The 19,029-nt window shown below is 49.6% G+C and overlaps 1 long non-coding RNA gene across 1 annotated transcript; it reads right to left on the reverse strand.

The window, feature by feature from the left end:
* Window positions 1–6,800: 6,800 nt before the first annotated feature.
* LOC142250686 (uncharacterized) lies at window positions 6,801–10,503 on the reverse strand. The gene is made up of 6 exons (XR_012725254.1): window positions 9,629–10,503; window positions 9,470–9,537; window positions 9,324–9,386; window positions 7,384–7,507; window positions 7,234–7,292; window positions 6,801–7,133 (listed from the first exon to the last, which is right to left on the reverse strand). It is a non-coding gene; the product is annotated as an uncharacterized LOC142250686 (long non-coding RNA).
* Window positions 10,504–19,029: the final 8,526 nt, after the last annotated feature.

The following is a 19,029-nucleotide window of genomic DNA, read 5'->3' on the forward strand; positions in this document are numbered from 1 at the left end:
AAATGTGATGTGGTCCCTAAAAAAATTATTTTGTAAATTTTGTTGGAAAAATGAGAATTTGCTGATGACCTTTGACCCCTTCTAACTTCCTAACGGAAAAAAAATTTGTTTCGAAAATTGCGCTGATGTAAAGTAGACAAGTGGGAAATGTTATTTAGTAACTATTTTGTGTGACATAACTCTCAGATTTATGGGCATAAATTTTCAAAGTTTGAAATTTGCGAAATTTTCAAAATTTTCGCCAAATTTCCTAAATTTTCACAAATAAACGCAAAAAATATCGGCCTAAATTTACCACTGACATGAAGTACAATATGTCACGAAAAAACAATCTCAGAATCGCCAGGATCCGTTGAAGCGTTCTAGAGTTATAACCTGTCAAAGTGACACTGGTCAGAATTGCAAAAAATGGCCCGGTCATTAGGGTGTTTTAGTGGCCGGGGGTGAAGGGGTTAAACACTAGGGGGAGCAGCTTCTGAAATCCTACAGAAATCCCACTGTATAAAAAGCTCACATTACAGCTGAAGTAAAGTGGGCGGAGTCTGCTCTCCTGTGTGTGATGGCACGCCTCCCCCCTCCTAATCTGAGTGTTTACAACAGATAACAGAGAATGACATGTAGGGACACAATGCAGAGCCATTTTGATTGGGGACCAGAAATGTCTAAAGTGTCACCAAGGGCTGCAGGAGTATCACACAGGACAGGATTAGATACACAGCTCAGCAGACAGTATCACACAGGAGAGGATTAGATACACGGCTCAGCAGACAGTATCACACAGGATAGGATTAGATACACAGCTGTGCAGACAGTATCACACAGGATAGGATTAGATACACAGCCATGCAGACAGTATCACACAGGAGAGGATTAGATACACAGCCGTGCAGACAGTATCAGCGGTAGCAGCGGCGGTACTCACATGCAGTGACACAGACACACAGCAGCGGCGGTGGCAGAAGCGGTGGCTGGGGAGAGCAGAGGGAGGGGGTGTCATTCGAGACGGTAACGGCGGAAGGGAGGGGCGGTGGTAGCAGTAGCGGGGGCAGAGCGGGGGCTGGGGAGAGTAGAGGGAGGGGGTATCATTAGAGACGGTAACGGCGGGGGGAGGGGCGGCGGTAGCAGTAGCGGGGGCAGAGAGGGGGCTGGGGATAGCGGAGGGATGGGGTGTCATCGGAGACGGTAACGGGGGGACGGTAGGGGAGGCAGCCCGTACTCACACATCCCAGCGGTTGACAGGGGTATAGTGGAGCAAATAGCATACGCTGTGAGCTCCACAATGATGGTGCTGGTCTCCTCTCTCTGCTGTGATCTGGACAGCCCAGGGGGTGCGTCCAGGTCACAGCAGATGCCCACTGTAACGTAAATGATGCGGTCGGATCCCGACCACTGTTCTCTATGCACAGGGGCTGCCATAAAGGATTGAGTAACTGTCATTACACACACAGCAAATCCAGCATGGCAGCCCCCAGTGCCTCCAGTAAAATTAGAATTAAATAAAAACTAAATAAGCAGTGATTTTCATTTTGTATTAAAAATACTTGATTTCATAATCACTATTTTTAATACAAAAATAAAAAAAACGCGATACATTCCCTTTAAGCTACCAAACAATTATTTTAAAATACAAAGTTTGAATATTTAATCTTTGGGAATGAATTGGATATATATAATTGGATATTGATGCCTCTTTATCCCCTGTATGTTATGGTTTTTATATTCCCTCACTGACATTAGCAGCACGTATTAGCTTAGCAGTGTAGGGATAGGCAGGGGGAACAGTCGGTGAGCGGGGGCACCAATTCTCTTTATAGGAGTTTAGGGCTATTGCCCCAATCCCTGCCCCCTCCTTTATTGGAATATCTAATTGTGTCTAAAGTTACTCACATGGGTGTATATTGGTTGGAATTTTAATGATTATAACATAAACATGTAACGGTCCACAAGATAATGGTGGACGCTGGCAAATCATGTGACAAATGTTCGTTTTCCTCTTTCTTAATAATTAGATCTTTCTATAAGATACTTTTTGGTTTAGCACCTAGATCGTGATTATATTTGTCATAGATTCTTCAGATGCAGTGTGCTATCCTGACCAGTGATGTACGAGCCTTATACAACTGCCTATATAGAGTGTTAAACATGTGTATCCTCCAATTCCAGGTCCTAAATCAGTGTTAGGAGCACGTGGTCTCAAGCCAGGAGACTGGGTGATCCTAAAAAGACAAGTCAGAATGAGCCATGAGTCAGAATCAGATGGACCGATCCAGCTTATCCCAACCACAGCAACTTCCATGAAGCTTGAGGAAATACCCATCTGGAGACAACAGCCGCTGTAAAAAGTCCATCGTACCAGTTGAATGAGGGTCACAACACACATAGTGCTGGATTATCTCACATTGAACCTTATTGAGAATTTCTAGATTGGGGATGATACATGGGAAATAACCAAGATAAGGGAACCATGGGTACAGGAACATTACATAAATAAGGGCTCATAGTGGGAAAAACATTATCTGACCTGAACCAACCAATTAGTTTAAGGGTTTAAGTGACTTTTTAAGGATAACATACACCTGTAGGTAACTGGTATTGTCTTATTTGTTGGTATTTGAAGCCGTAAAACTGCGACTCTATGTTACTAAAGGTAATCGGATCCATGTGTAAGGGAAATCTTGTTAAAGGCCTCCTTGTGGTAGATTATGAACCCGAGACAAGAAGAGATACATTAGAGTTGTGATACAATCAGGTGTATTCAGGTAGAAAAGTCTCAAAGACGTGGACAGCACTCAGATGTTGACTGAGAATCAGTCTTTCAGAAACAGTAATTGTAAAAGCTGCAGCATAACGGTAAGAAGATTATTCTTACAATTGCCTTACTCTTTCTAATCGATTAATCTCAAAATTTGGGTGAGCTCTTCGGCATTAAATAGTCTGTTCTAAGGACTGGGACGTTACCTATGCCCCTGTGAACTGTGTGTGTGGGATGTGATCAACTCTCTGATCAACAGTCTGTACCACTGGGGGAAAAAGGCTTAGCATTTCTTGTATAGCGGATAGCAAAACGAAAAAAGTTGTGTTAGATGACCACGGTAGGGTCAGAACGTTAATAAAGTATTTAGGGGGGACTGTTGAGGAGAGCCATAAGTTGAAATACTTAACCTCTGGACATAGAGCATTGTGAGAAGTGTGTTCAATGAAATAAATTCTCTATACATAAGCCAGTCAGTCTTCAGAGGAACCCAAGATGGCCCCCGATGACATCACAGACCATGATCCACCAGATGACGTCCCTCCCATCACCATGGATCCATCCAATGATGTCATAGACCCGCCTACGATGACACCCACCAATCAGCTGATGGACTAACACATTGTTCAACCCACTGACCAATGGACACATCCAAGTATGCACACTGTAGAGCCGACCATGCCCCTTTCCTAGGTTATATAAAGGCATGCCCTTGAATAAATCAGCCAGAGTCCGGGCCGACTTTTGTCGAGGAAAGATGAATATCCGACTGTGTGTCTGATCTCATTTTTCAAGCATGCACTCGATCCACACCAATTAGGCCAGGCAGTAGGCAACAAGTGATCTCTGATTAAGAGTTCAACTTAACACCAGGATCTCATCTAATGTCTCCTGGATGTCTCCTGGCTGCCTGTGGTTTCCAGTTCCTGAGTTATCTGCCTGCAGTCTTCTGTAAATTTGCAATTTGTCTGTAATTTCCAGTTTAGTTACCTACTTGCGGTTTCCAGTGTCGCAACCTGCTGGTGGTTTCAAAGACATCTTCCTGGCTGTGTGTGGCTTCCATGGTATTAGACTTTCGTGTTACTCCTCAGTTTTGTCTGCTACCTGCCTGTGGTTTTCACTTCCACAGTCTCCTGCTTCCAGTTACAATGCTAGTAATCACAGGTCTTCAGGAGTTGAACTGCTTGTGTCACGGTTGACAGACAGTCCTGTGGGGTCCGGCTGTAGAAGGTCGTAGTGCTTGGTTACACAAACTGCTCTCTGATCTTCTATTCTTCCTGCTGTGTTGTGACTTTATACCCTATCTTTGGGGTTAATCCCTTTCCTTTTAGGACCCTGTGGATATCCTCACCTTTCAGATGCTAATCATCATCACTTCCGCTTGTGTCCTTAAATACCCACATTTCCCCTTAGTTTTTGCTAGTGATAGAGTTATATTCCTATTCAGGCCTTGGATGCAAGCAGTCAGCTTGTATTCATCTGAAGAAACATTGCTGTTTGTTGCCGTTCCTCTCCCTGTTTGTCCCACATGTGTCTTCTTTAGAGACTAGTTGGTTGATTAAGCGCTCATCCCATCCATTCCTTACCTAGGACCCAGTTCAGGGTCAGCCAGGGCCAGGTATCCTGCTAAGTGCATAGATGTGGAACCTATCTAGGGTGGTCAGGGGAACCAGGGGCCAGCGGAAGGTTTGGTCAGGGGTCACTATCTCCCCCTTCCCTAGACACAGGGTTTCCCTTCCCTGTTGCCGTATGTGTGGTACTTCCCTGTACCCAGCGTGATAGTTTGGTTGTGGTTTCTATAAATCCTGCTTGGGGCTACCAGAACCTTTATTAAATATTTTAATTTCCTATACTTTGCTGCTTGTGTTCTGCATGCAATACATTCCTGCTGCTTAGATACCCATGGCCCATGTGCCCACCCAGACCTTGGGTTTGGAGGATCCACCTGACCCCAGGAGCCCCTTGTGTTCTGTAACAGAAGGCTGGTTCCAGATCCATCCGGGTCAGTGATTACTTTAGCTATCAACAGACAGAACCAAACACCTCCACCTCTTCCTGGCTGCATAGATTTGTGATATAGGTTGGGGGTCTCCATTTTCCTGAGGGATGAGCAGATGGACACGACCCATCACTAGGCTGGTACAAATTCTAAACTATAGGTTGTTGGAAAAATTTGCAACGGCAATTTATGGTAAGAAAGGTTGCCACTGTCATTCCTAAGCCGTTATCTGCCCCTCCAAAGCATCTACAGTAAAGACACGTCTGAGTCTTCACATCTGTGCTGCCATGTCTGAGCACACCAGTACCGGATATCAGAGGCTCACCAGTCCATCAGAGCCTACTCCACTGGTCCTGGCTGCCGTGCATTTAGGCCGCCTTGGGCTGCGCCTGACAATCCCTGTATAAGGGTTAGCTCTAGGTTAGCTCCTCCAGGAGAGGCCGGTGTACTGCCCAGTGGGTCCACTCCCGGATGCTCGCTGCCCCTTGGCGACCGTAACACAGGGTTAGAGTGGCGGCTCAGATATCCTCACCTCCAGAGGTAATTCTGAGATAAGAGATAGCTAAATTCAAAACAGTACATTTTTTTTCTCATTAATGTACACTCTGTGCCATCAGACACAAAAAACCAGAAAGATGTTTGCAAATTTATTAAACAAGAAAAACTGAAATATCACATGGTCATAAGTATTCAGCCCCTTTGTTCAGTATTGAGTAGAGGCACCCTCCCTTTTGAGCTAGTACAGCCATGAGTCTTCTAGGGATCCTGGATTTGGGGATCCTCGGCCATTTTTCCTTGCAGATCCTCTCCAGTTCCGTCAGGTTGGATGGTGAACGCTGGTGGACGCCATTTTCAGATCCCTAGAGATGCTGAATTGGGTTTAGGTCAGGGTTCTGGCTGGGTCGGTCGGGAATGGTCACAGAGTTGTTCTGAAGCCACTCCTTTGTTATTTTAGCTGTGTGCTTAGGGTCATTGTCTTGTTGGTAGGTGAACTTTCGGCCAAGTCTGAGGTCCAGAGCACTTTGGAAGAGGTTTTCTTCCAGGATATCTCTGTACTTGGCCGCATTCAACTTTCCTTAAATTGCAATTAGTCATCCTGTCCCTGTCCCCATAGCATGATGCTGCCACCACCATGTTTCACTGTGGGGATTGTATTGGGCAGGTAATGAGCAGTGTCTGGTTTTCTCCACACATACCACTTAGAATTATCACCAAAAAGTTCTATCTTCGTCTCATCAGACCAGAGAATCTTATTTCTCATAGTCTGGGAGTCCTTCATGTGTTTTTTTTGCAAACTCTATGCGGCTTTCATATGTTTTGCACTGAGAAGATGCTTCCATCTGGCCACTCTGCCATAAAGGCCCGACTGGTGGAGGCTGCAGTGATAGTTGACTTTGTGGAACTTTCTCCCATCTCCTTACTGCATCTCTGGAGCTCAGCCACAGTAATCTTGGGGTTCTTCTTTACCTCTGTCACCAAGGCTCTTCTTCCATGATTGCTCAGTTTGGCTGGACGGCCAGGTCTAGGAACAGTTCTGGTGGTCCCAAACTCCATCTATTTTAAGATTATGGAGGCCACTGTGCTCTATATATATATATATATATATATATATACAGTATATATACGGGACCTAAGAATATTGACAGCGTGCAGTGCGTGCACTGTGAGAATTTAGAAGTTTGCAATCACATTCTCATGCTAGATATGGGGGAGTACCAAGCGAAAGGAAATCCTGTATCTAGGGTGAGGGACCCCGGGGCCTACCGCTGGCCCCTAGTGTCCCTCACCAGCCTATATAGGTTCTGCACCCATTTACTTCTATGTGGTTTGAGGTCCGGGGTCAACTTCAGGTGCCGAGCTTAACTTTTAACTACAGTTTGGCAGAACCCAGTGAACCCGAACATCCAGGGGTCCGCTCATCCATACTCCTGAATACTCCCTCCAGTCACTTATCATTATCTAACATAATTCTATATAGTAAAGTCACAACCAGACATAGACAAGGTCAATATGATTTATTTTTATCAATATTTTGTGTAAATTTCTTATCAGGATGTCTTTGGAGTGTGGGAGGAAACCGGAGAACCCGGAGGAAACCCACGCAAACACGGGGAGAACATACAAACTCCTTGCAGATGGTGTCCTTGGTGGGATTTAGACCCAGGACCCCAGCGCTGCAAGGCTGCAGTGCTAACCACTGAGCCACCACAAGACTGCAGTGCTAACCACTGAGCCACCGTGCCGCCCGTATGTGGAATATGTGAGAACATCGTCTGGAGCTGCAGCTGATCTCAGGATCTCTGCAGATGATGGATCTGTCTCCATGGAGCTGATGAGAATCTGTGGATCTTGATGGAAATGACCTGGAACTTGTGTAGATTTCTGTAAAGAGAAGACGACAAGATATTACATCCCATCAACAGATTCCTGAAGGAAATACAAAAGAGCTGAAGAAAAGAAGCAAATCCTAATATCTACTTACATGAAGCGCAGGTCGCTCTGATCCAATCCCTCAATGGTTTATAGACTTGGAGCTTCTGTCTGTAAAAAGGAAAAAAACAACAATAAGTATTATATTACATGTAATATACAGATCATGGGGCGGAGAGAAGAGGAAATGAGGGGAACTCACCATCCGCTGTTTTGGGAGGTCCACGTTCATGGTCCTTCATGATTGGTGAGAAGTGACCAAAGAGACCAGAACAACAGGAAGGTAAAGATGATTTTTTTTCCAGCCTTTAAAATAATGCAGATTTCTGTGAAGAGAAAATGACAAATCATTATATCCAGTGGCGTAAGTAAAGTTCTAGAGCCCCGCTGTAAGATTTGGACTTCACCCCCCCTCCAGCTTTCCCATGCTCTGCTGTACCTCTTTCCTTGAGCATCCAGCTTTCCTAATGCTCTGCTATATAACTTTCCCTCAGCACCCAGCTTTCATAATGCTCTGCTATATATCTTTTCCTCAGCACCCAGCTTTCCTATGCTCTACTATATGTATTTCTCTCAGCATCCAGATTTCCCATGCTTTGCTATACATCTTTCCCTCACCACCCAGCTTTCCTATCCTCTGCTATATATCTTTCACCACCCAGCTTTCCCATGATATCATAACATGAGAAAGATTGGTGATGAAAGAAATATGTATAGCAGAGCATGGGAAAGTTGGGTGATGAAAGAAAGATGTATAGAAAAACATGGGAAAGTTGGGTGATGAGGGAAAGCACTTCTTTCACTCAGTAACCAGCTTTCCTATCCCATGCTTGTATCTTTGTCCCTATTCTGGTATTGTGGCGCCCTGGACTAGCCAGGTCGTCACAGGTAACACTCACACACCCCCACCCCCACTAGACAGTAACATTAGCCAAACACAAAACCCTTGTTGCCTCCCTCCAGGGTCTGATGTCCACACCAGGTGGGGCGGAGCCAAGTGGTTGGCCCCACCCACCAAGGAGTTCACAGGCCTGGAGGCGGGAAAAGTGGGAGCTAGAGTTTGGAGTTTGAAGTGAGAGGAGTAAGCACTTGAGTGTCTGGGTTTGTGGCCCAGGCACTGACAACAAGGTTGTTAGACAGTGGTGGCCGTCTGCAGGAGTGGTGAAGCAACGCGGAACCGTAGGACCGGGGTCGGGCGTTGGCCCGCCGGTACCGACCGGGGAGCGAAGTGAAGCCAGCACACACAGGCAGAGCCATCGGACCCCGACCAGGCTTGGAGCCGCCGACAATAGTCAAATCCGAGTGTGACCGGAACCCCAGGGGTTTCCTAACAGCCAAAGACCCGATAGAAGGCAACCGCCCACACCGTGAGGGTATACAGCTACCGCCTAAGGCTAGAGACCCAAGGGCCAGCGCCTGCGGGCAAACGGGCTCCTCCGGCATCCATACACCGGGGAGCGGACTACCGTTGGGGATCCATCGTAGTCAAACAAGTACACAAAGGTGCAGGGAAAGACAGCCGCCATCACCTGTCCGGGGAGAGACCCTGCAGCCGGCTGCGGGACCCGTCCATCCAGCCGTTTGGTTTACCGAGGACTTTGTACCTTTCTTGCTGAGTGAGTACACCCGTGCCATCCGGCACCGCGCCGCGCTGTCCCTGCAAATCCTGCACCTCACCAACCCTGCCTCCCTGTCACACCACCGGGCCCCGGGACCACCGACCCCTACCCACGGAGGGGGAAAACAACATCCCACCTGCTCCCTACCATCGCTCCCGGGATCCCCGTCACCAGCAGCGGTGGTGCCTACCTTCACCACAACCCGTGGGTGGCGTCACGGACTAAATCCCCCAAACCAATCACCCCTTTCACTCACGGGCGAGGGGCGCCGCTCGAGTCCCCGGATCCGGCCCACCGCTCGAGCCACCGAGCAGCAGCAGTCGCAGCAGCGCCGGACCCGAGCGTTAGCGAGCGCGTGGCGGCGTCCTCCCCGCCCACGGCAGTATTATATAGCACCCTGTACCCCCCCGGGCCCCGCAGAGGTCCCGACAATGATCGTTCTACCCCTGATTTTATCATATGAATAACTTCCTAGTAAAATGATCTGGAGACTAAAATAAATTGAATCCTAATATTTCCTTACATGAAGTACAGGTTGTTCTGATCTAATTATTCTTTGTTTTCCAAAAGTTTTTAGACTTTCCTTCTACAAAGAGGAGAAAGCAGCGATTATTTCTCTGTTACATGTAATGTACATATCACTGGACAGAGGAGGGAGGGGTGACTTACCGTCCGGTGTTTGGGGGACGTCCTGGGTTTAGCCCTTCATGTTGGATATTGACCAAAGCTGATGGTAACTAGAGAACAGAACAGCAAGAAGTTAAAGATGATTTATTTATTTTTTTTTTACAGCCTTCAAATTAGTTGTAATGAATGCAGGGTCCTTACCAGGGCTGGAATTCAAGATGGTCTCCTCCACTGCCCGCACCATGGACATCTTAAGATGTCATTGTGGTGCGCGTCTGAAGCAGTGGTTACGGCACAGGGGGCAGAGAAAGCTGGAGCGCAGCCAGTCAGAAATGCAACCCGGATGGAAGAAGTGGTTGCACGGGACGACTGTGAGCTGCTCTCCGATCTGATAGTCCTCCATACATATGGGACATCTCTCGCCCTCCTCCTGTGAGGTTACATTCCTTGTTGGGAGTCTCGCAATTTGGCGAGCTCTCCAGCTAATCCTACCATGCCTTCTCCTTGGTGCAGGTACATTTTGTACAGGTGGCTGCACCTGTGGCAGTGGTGGTGGGATCACAGGCTCTGCCTGCGGTTGAATAGGTGCGTGGATGGATGGTGACGGCCCCGCAGGGGCTGGTCTTAGAGGAGAGCGGCTTCTATCTCTACTCCTTCCCCTGCTGCCCTCTGCTGTTGAGCTGGAGGGCCCGGCAGGGGCTGGTCTAGGAGGAGAGCGGCTTCTTTCTCTACTCCTGCCCCTGCTGCCCTCCGCTGTTGAGCTGGAGGGCCCGGCAGGGGCTGGTCTAGGAGGAGAGCGGCTTCTTTCTCTGCTCCTGTCCCTGCTGCCCTCCGTTGTTGAGTTGGAGGGCCCGGCAGGGGCTGGTCTAGGAGGAGAGCGGCTTCTTTCTCTATTCCTGCCCCTGCTGCCCTCCGCTGTTGTGCTGGAGGGCCCGGCAGAGGCTGGTCTTAGAGGAGAGCGGCTTCTTTCCCTGCCCTCTTGTCCTCTACGGTGTAGAGGATCTCTGGCAGGTCTCCCTCTCCTCTCAGTGACAGCATTGCTGTCTCTCTGATGTCCTCTGGTAGGTCTTCTCTGATGTCTTTCTTGAGACCTCAACCTATGGACAGTTATGGCCTGACCTATAAAGAAATGATAATTTAATTATTTATCCAATTTTGTCAAACACTTTTGGCCTATAGGGATCGGCCCATCTGCTGCTGTGGTGTTTAGGGAGAGGAGAACACTAGAAAAAATTGCCTTATTTTGGACTTTAGTTTACCTGCAGTGTCTGTCCTAAAATGTGGCCCATCATACCCCATGATATCCCCTCCCAGGAATACCCTATAGCAGAGGTCTCAAATATGGCAGGCACGTGGACCCGGTAATGATCACAGCCGGTGCAGGGGCCGCAGCCGTCAGCGCTTTATTTCAGATGACCGTTTTGCTGGAGCTGTGAAGTCGAGCTCTCTCTGCACAACTTAATGGCAGCCACCGGCCAATCAGAGGCAAGCAACTGACCCGTATGACATCAGTTGCTTGCCTCTGATTGGCCAGCAACTGCTATTGGAAAAGTTGTGCAGAGAGATCTTGAGTCTGCGCAGCGCCGGCAGAACGTTCATCCGCATTTCAGATAAAGCGCTGACAGTGGCTGCGATCGTTACCAAGTCTACATGCTTGCGGGCCGCATGAAGCAGGAAAGAGGATGCTGAGACAACTGAGGACAGGTGGTAAGAAGAAAGTTTTGGTGTGTGTGTGTTGCCTGCTGAGGCTGCACAGGTCAGGGTGTGTGTGAAGTGTGCGCGTGTGTTTGTGTGTGTGTGTGTGTGTGTGTAGAATAGCACAACAGCGGACCAGGATGGGACATTGTTACAAGAAGAGGACCTGCATGGGCACAATACTACAGGATGGGCAAAAGGATGGGGCACATTACTTTAGGGTGGGGACTAGGATGGGCACATTAATACAGGATCAGGACCACAATGGGGCACTTTACTATTAGATGGGTACCAGGATGGGGCACATTACTACAAGAACTGGACAAGGATGGGCACATTACTATAGGCAGTGGCGTACCATCAACAGAGGCAGGCCAGGACACTGCTATGGGGCCCGTGAGCTGGAGAGACCTGGGAGCGATTGCTCACGGTGCCAGTGCCATCACCGGGCCCTCCGCCCAGAAGCGCACTTTCAAATTTATCGCAGATGCTGATACATTTGAAAGTAATGATGTGACCGAACGCAGCGCTCCCTTCTCATCATTGTGACACTAGTGTCTATTCTCTGACAGCTCAGCACAGCAGTGACATCACTAATGTGCGACAGTCGCCGCCATGTTGAGGTGTGCAAAGAACAGACAGGAGCTGCGGCGAGGAGAGGTGAGTATGCTGCTATCCGCGGGCTTGGCTAGGTCAGGGGGTTTCTCTTTCCCTGTTTGTCTGTCTCTTTCCCTGTCTCTTTCTCTGGCTGCATTGTGACACGCCAACATTCCATTCAAGGGTGTGGCTGCGCATTCTTCTGAAGTTCTGGCTGCACTGTGGCTCCCAGCTCCATTGACTTTAATGGAGGCAGGTTTTTTTTGGCAAATAACTGTAACGCGCGAGGTTAAAATTTCCCGACAAAACATAGTCTATGACATTCCCTGAGTCAAATGGAGTGTCTGTGCAAAATTTTGTGATTGTACATGCAATGGTGCACGTTCTTTTAGCGAACATAAACACATACATACATACACTCAGCTTTATATAATAGATGGAGGACTATGTGAAGCCTATCTATATATATAATTGCCTTATTCTGTCTGTCTGTCTGTCTGTCTGTCTTGCTCCAAAATTGTGTCACCGTGACAGTGTCGTTACAGTGACAACTGTCGGATTGGCCGCTGGGCTCGGCCTGCCCCGCCCCCCCACGGATTGGCCGCTCGCCACGGCCTGGCCCTGCCCCCTGCATGGATTGGCCGCTCACCCCGGCCCTCCGCACACATCGCCCGCTCCAGCGTACACCGGCTCCCGGTACACATGTGCAGGGAGCCGGCATACGCTGACGCCTCGCCCGCTCAGCCCCGCTCCAGCGTACACCGGCTCCCGGTACACATGTGCAGGGAGCTGGCATACGCTGACGCCTCGCCCGCTCGCCCCCGCCACACGTTTGCACACTCGGCTCCGCTCCCAACGGACATAACCTTGCGATGCTGGGATCGTGACGGAGCCGGTGTACGCTGGTAACCATGATACACATCGCGTAACTATAGGAAGCGCTTCCCTTAGTTACCCGATGTGTATCATGGTTACCAGCGTACACCGGCTCCCGGTACACATGTGCAGGGAGCCAGCATACGCTGACGCCTCACCCGCTCAGCCCCGCCCCCGGCACACGTTGCCATGCTTGGACCCGTCCCCGGCGGCCCCAGCATGGGGGATGGAGCACGATGGGGGGGTGTGCAGCATGGAGGATGGAGCACGATGGGGGGTGCGCAGCATGGGAGGTGTAGCACGATGAGGGGTGCACAGCATGGGGGATGGTGCACAATGGGGGGTGCGCAGAATGGGAGATGGAGCACCATTATACTATATGGAGGACTATGTGAGGCCCATTAAACTATATGGAGGACTATGTGAGGCCCATTATATTATATGTAAGGCTTTGCGGGGCCATTATAATATTTGGAGAGCTATGAGGGAGCCTTTATACTTTATCTAGAGTTATATGAGGGCCATTATGCTGTGAGAAAGCAATTATACAGTATGAAGGTTTGTGTGGGGTCCGTTATACTGTGTGGAGGGCTGTGTGGGGGCCATTATACTAATTGGAGGATAGTAAGGGCCATTATACTGCATGGAGGGCCGTGGGGGGGTGTCACAGTTGGGGATCTTACTGTGTCGGGGATCACCATTCATTGCCAGAGTAGTTGAAGAGGGTACAGTAGGGTCATCAAAGTGTGCGTGTGGAGGGTACTGTGGAAGAATTTACTGTGGGGTATCATACAGTGTCTGTGGGGCACTTTTGTTGCCATCATATTTTATGGCTGCAATGAAAGGGGAATCTTCAATTAGAGGAAAATTAATTGGTAAGGGCTGGAGTTGTGGGATATGCTCTTCTGAGACCCAGCCGAATATTATTATTATTATTTTTTTTTTTGGGGGGGTGGAGCCCAATTAGAAATTTTGTTATGGGGCCCAATGAGTTCTATGTACGCCCCTGACTATAGGATGGGAACATTACTACAGGACAGGAACAAGGATGGGCACATTACTACAAGGGGACAAGGATGGGCACATTACTACAAGGGGACAAAAATGGGCACATTACTACAGAATGTGGAGCAGGATTGTGACCAGGGGCGTAACGACCGCGGTCGCAGCGGTCGCCACTGCGACCGGGCCCGCAGGGTTTTAGGGGCCCGGCAGCCGCTCTGCACAGCCGGCTCCTCTCTGTAACAGAGGAGATGCGCTGTGTAGTGGCCGACTACGCGACCGCCAGGGGGCCGGCCTGTGAGTCAGGGGGCCCGGTGTCAGCAGGGGGCAGAGGGGCCCCCTGACCTGGAGAGACCCACCAGGCGTTTCTGAGCTGCGGCAGAGCAGAAGCGCTCCTGCACAGCAGACGAAATCCATCCTTCCAGGACCTGCGATGATGTCATGCCCATGTGAGTGTGTGGGAGGAGACACAGGATTGCCGGGCAGAAAGCATCAGAAGATACGGATTCCTGAAGGAGACATGGACACATGATGACTGGTAATGAGAAAAGAGGGGGCACGAGGGGGAGGGGAGTGCAGGGTGAGTGGCATATGAGGGCTGCAGACTGTGACAGAAGGATGTGAAGGGTGCAGAGTGTTTGAGAGGGGTAAGTTGGGGTACAGGCAGGGTGAGATATGTGGGGCAGGGTGTGTGACATATGGGGGTGTAGTGTGTGTGCTATGGGGGGTGCAGGCTGTATGGGGAGCAGTGTGTGTGACATATGGGGGCAGGGTCATAACTACCGTGGTTGCAGGGGTCAAAAGGAGAAGAGAGGTACTTGTTTTTTTATTTTGCTGGCTCCATGACACATGGAGGCCTGGAGGGGCCTTGCTGCATGACACATGGAGGCCTGGAGGGGCCTTGCTGCATGACACATGGAGGCCTGGAGGGGCCTTGCTGCATGACACATGGAGGCCTGGAGGGGCCTTGCTGCATGACACATGGAGGCCTGGAGGGGCCTTGCTGCATGACACATGGAGGCCTGGAGGGGCCTTGCTGCATGACACATGGAGACCTGGAGGGGCCTTGCTGCATGACACATGGAGGCCTGGAGGGGCCTTGCTGCATGACACATGGAGGCCTGGAGGGGCCTTGCTGCATGACACATGGAGGCCTGGAGGGGCCTGGCTGCATGACATGGAGGCCTGAGGGCCTGGCTGCATGACACATGGAGGCCCTGGAGGGGCCTGGCTGCATGACACATGGAGGCCCTGGGGTGGCTGGCTGCATGACACATGGAGGTCTATGGGACTGCATAAAAAACATGAAGGACACCTTATACATGGACTAGGGGTACATTATACATGGAGGAGTATGGGGCTGCATAATACAATATGAAAATTGATGGGGCTGGATTATAATACATATAGGACTATGGGGGCTGCATTATAATATATGGAGGACTATGGAGGCTACCTTATACATGGACTATGGAAGTGCATTATAAAACATGGAGGACTATGTGGTGCAGTATAATATATGGAGAACTATGGGGTGAATTTTAATACATGGAGAACTATGGGAAATGCATTATAATTGAAGGGCTACTTTATACATGGAGGATTATGGGGGTGCATTATAATATATGGAGGGCTATGTATCTGCATTCTAATATATGAAGGGTTATGTGAGACCCTTTATACAATTATTTGGAAGGCTATGTGGGGGCTGTTATAGTATTTTGAGAACTTTATACAGGGGGGACAAAGATACAAGTATGGGATGGAAATGTTTTGTGCTGAGGGAAAAAGGCTCTTTCCCTCAGCAGCCAACTTTCCCATGCTCTGCTATACATCTCTCAGCACCCAGCTTTCTCATGCTCTGATATGGGAAAGCTGGGTGCTGAGGACAAGATAAATATCAGAACATAGGAAAGCTGGGTGCTGATAGAGGGATTTCAGGGTGCTGTGGGTGAGAGCCAAGTGTCAGCGTCATTATCCTGTACCCCGAGTGTCAGTGTCATTATCCCTTACCCCATACCTCCCAACCGTCCCGGATACAGCGGGACTTTCACGCTTTACGTTGTTTGTCCCGTTGCCACGATCGGGACGGCCGGCTCCTGGGCTCCGCCCACCCACTCTCTCTCCGCCTCCCTGCTTTTCCCTCCTACCATCCCAGTAGACGTGGCATAACAGAGAGGAGCGCTGCCTGTGCTGCTGCTGGTACAGTAAAATCTCCCCAGCGCTGATTTCCCTCCCTCCCCCCCCCTCACCCCCGGCCGGAGCCTCTCTGTGCGGTCGGCCGGCCGCCTGTCTGTGCGGTCGGCCGGCCGCCTTTCTGTGCGGGCGCCCCCCGGCCGCCTGTCTGTGCGGGCGCCCCCCGGCCGCCTGTCTGTGCGGGCGCCCCCCTGCCGCCTGTCTGTGCGGGCGCCCCCCTGCCGCCTGTCTGTGCGGGCGCCCCCCTGCCGCCTGTCTGTGCGGGCGCCCCCCTGCCGCCTGTCTGTGCGGGCGCCCCCCTGCCGCCTGTCTGTGAAGGCGACCGGCCACCTCACTGTGTGGGCGACCGGCCGCCTCACTGTGGCTCCCTGCGTGTCCATGCTGGAGGCCCGCCGGCTGCCTGCGTGTCCATGCTGGAGGCCCGCCGGCTGCCTGCGTGTCCATGCTGGAGGCCCGCCGGCTGCCTGCGTGTCCATGCTGGAGGCCCGCCGGCTGCCTGCGTGTCCATGCTGGAGGCCCGCCGGCTGCCTGCGTGTCCATGCTGGAGGCCCACCGGCTGCCTGCGTGTCCATGCTGGAGGCCCGCCGGCTGCCTGCGTGTCCATGCTGGAGGCCCGCCGGCTGCCTGCGTGTCCATGCTGGAGGCCCGCCGGCTGCCTGCGTGTCCATGCTGGAGGCCCGCCGGCTGCCTGCGTGTCCATGCTGGAGGCCCGCCGGCTGCCTGCGTGTCCATGCTGGAGGCCCGCCGGCTGCCTGCGTGTCCATGCTGGAGGCCCGCCGGCTGCCTGCGTGTCCATGCTGGAGGCCCGCCGGCTGCCTGCGTGTCCATGCTGGAGGCCCGCCGGCTGCCTGCGTGTCCATGCTGGAGGCCCGCCGGCTGCCTGCGTGTCCATGCTGGAGGCCCGCCGGCTGCCTGCGTGTCCATGCTGGAGGCCCGCCGGCTGCCTGCGTGTCCATGCTGGAGGCCCGCCGGCTGCCTGCGTGTCCATGCTGGAGGCCCGCCGGCTGCCTGCGTGTCCATGCTGGAGGCCCGCCGGCTGCCTGCGTGTCCATGCTGAATGGGTGTGGATGGGGAGTGGATATGGGCGTGACTGTGAAATGGGTGTGGTTAGGGGGCGTGGCCTAAAAATTTGCCGCGGCGCGCTACGCGCTCCGCAAACTTTGTCCTTCTTTTCCTTCTTTAAAAGTTGGGAGGTATGCCTTACCCCAAGTGTCTGTGTATGTGGAGGGGGGGCCCAGGTCTAAACTTTGCACCGGGGCCCATCCAACTCTAGTTACGCCACTGATTGTGACATTACTAAAAGATGTGGACCAGGACTGGAACATTACTACAAAAAGGCCAAAATTACTATATGGTGCCAATTGTAAAACTGTATTACTTACTTGTGTGTGTGTGTGTATAATTTTATTTTATTTTTTTTAAACCCCCCAAAAATGTTCAAAAATGGAGATACAAAGCTGTATAGAAAAAAAATATAGTACCAATAAAAATGTCACTTTGTCCTGAAAAGAGTGCGACCCTCCCCAATTTCTTTCTCTATGTGTGGCCCTTATCCCCAGCCGAGTTTGAGCCCCCTGCCCTATAGGGTGTGAATATTGTCTATCGTCCCCCAATATTTCACTTACCTCGATTTTGTGGTCGGCGCAGCCATGCTTCATTGTCAGCAATCAGCTGACGCAGCTCCCGGGCACTCATGTCTTAGGTACCTGGAGCTGATAGAATTTGGAGATCTGAGCTCTCCGGGCACCGGTATTATTGTGCCCTGATCAAAGATCAATAACAAGTAATAGGAAGTAAACACTAGATGTGGAGCACAAACTAGATCACTCTTCCAGAACCAAAGTGAAGTGTCAGCAAAAGCATCAACTCAAGAAATGGCAGTGATGTCCCTGTGCGGGGGCTTCTATACCCTCCGGCATTCCATTCCATTATGACATCATCATGGAGAACCCCGAGCATTGTGACATCACAGCAGCCGGCCGCCATGTTTGCTGCAACCGATGAATGGGGCAGAGAATGTGGAATAATAATATCCTGTCTGTTTTCTTATAATATAAATGTATAGAAATCTGTGGCTGGAAAAGATTTATATAAACAGGTTTTCTCATTGTTTGTAAATAGTAAATCTTTTGCTTGGTAGATAATATATATTATTTATTGTATAAATTGTTTATTATTAAACATTAGATGTCTATGGGGAATATCTATTATATAAAGCTGAGTATATGTATGTGTGTGTGTGTATATGTATGTATGTGTGTATGTACAGTACAGACCAAAAGTTTGGACACACCTTCTAATTCAAAGAGTTTTCTTTATTTTCAGGACTCTGAAAATTGTAGATTCACATTGAAGGCATCAAAACTATGAATTATCACATGTGGAATGAAATACTTAACAAAAAAGTGTGAAACAACTGAAAATCTGTCTTATATTCTAGGTTCTTCAAAGTAGCCACCTTTTGCTTTGATTACTGCTTTGCACACTCTTGGCATTCTCTTGATGAGCTTCAAGAGGTAGTCACCGGAAATGGTTCTCACTTCACAGGTGTGCCCTGTCAGGTTTAATAAGTGGGGGAAAAAAAGGAAAATACACGGTTTCGCTGCGCTGCTCAGAAAAGTGGTGATGAGGTTGTTGGGAAGTAGATTTATTGAAGATTAACATGCCACTACGCGTTTCGGGGGTACAACCTCCCCCTTCCTCAGGTAGCAGTAAAAAGCAGAAAATTCAGATCTTAAATACACAAACTAGATGGAAAAAAAAAAAAAAGAGAGAAAGTTGATCCTTAATCCCTTAATCAAATTAAATCCCCATCGGGGTGGGATCATTCAGACAATTAGTAGGTTGGGAAGGCTCTCCCCTAGAAGATACCGCTCTTGTGCCTTCATAAAAAAACAATGGTACATATGGGTTTACAAAAAACACCAATACATAATAATAAAAAAAATGTGCATAAAAAACATTAAAATTGATAGACAATAGATGTATATTTTGCCTCCATTTAATGTAATGCGTATGTGATGCCATATTGGCAGTATGGGGAGTGACTAAAAAACAGGAAGGTTACTGTTAATTAAGAAATGATTACATGAAACTAATATAGAGACCCAAATAATTTTTCATTTGGATTTTCATAAAAAAGAGTGTTTTAGATAAAAAATTCTTTCAGAGAAATTAAAAAACTATTTAAGTAATTAAAAATATAAATTGGAACTTTTAATAAAAATATTGTTCCC

The sequence above is a fragment of the Anomaloglossus baeobatrachus genome, chromosome 9 (genome assembly GCF_048569485.1).
Source record: "Anomaloglossus baeobatrachus isolate aAnoBae1 chromosome 9, aAnoBae1.hap1, whole genome shotgun sequence".
Lineage (NCBI taxonomy): Eukaryota > Metazoa > Chordata > Amphibia > Anura > Aromobatidae > Anomaloglossus > Anomaloglossus baeobatrachus.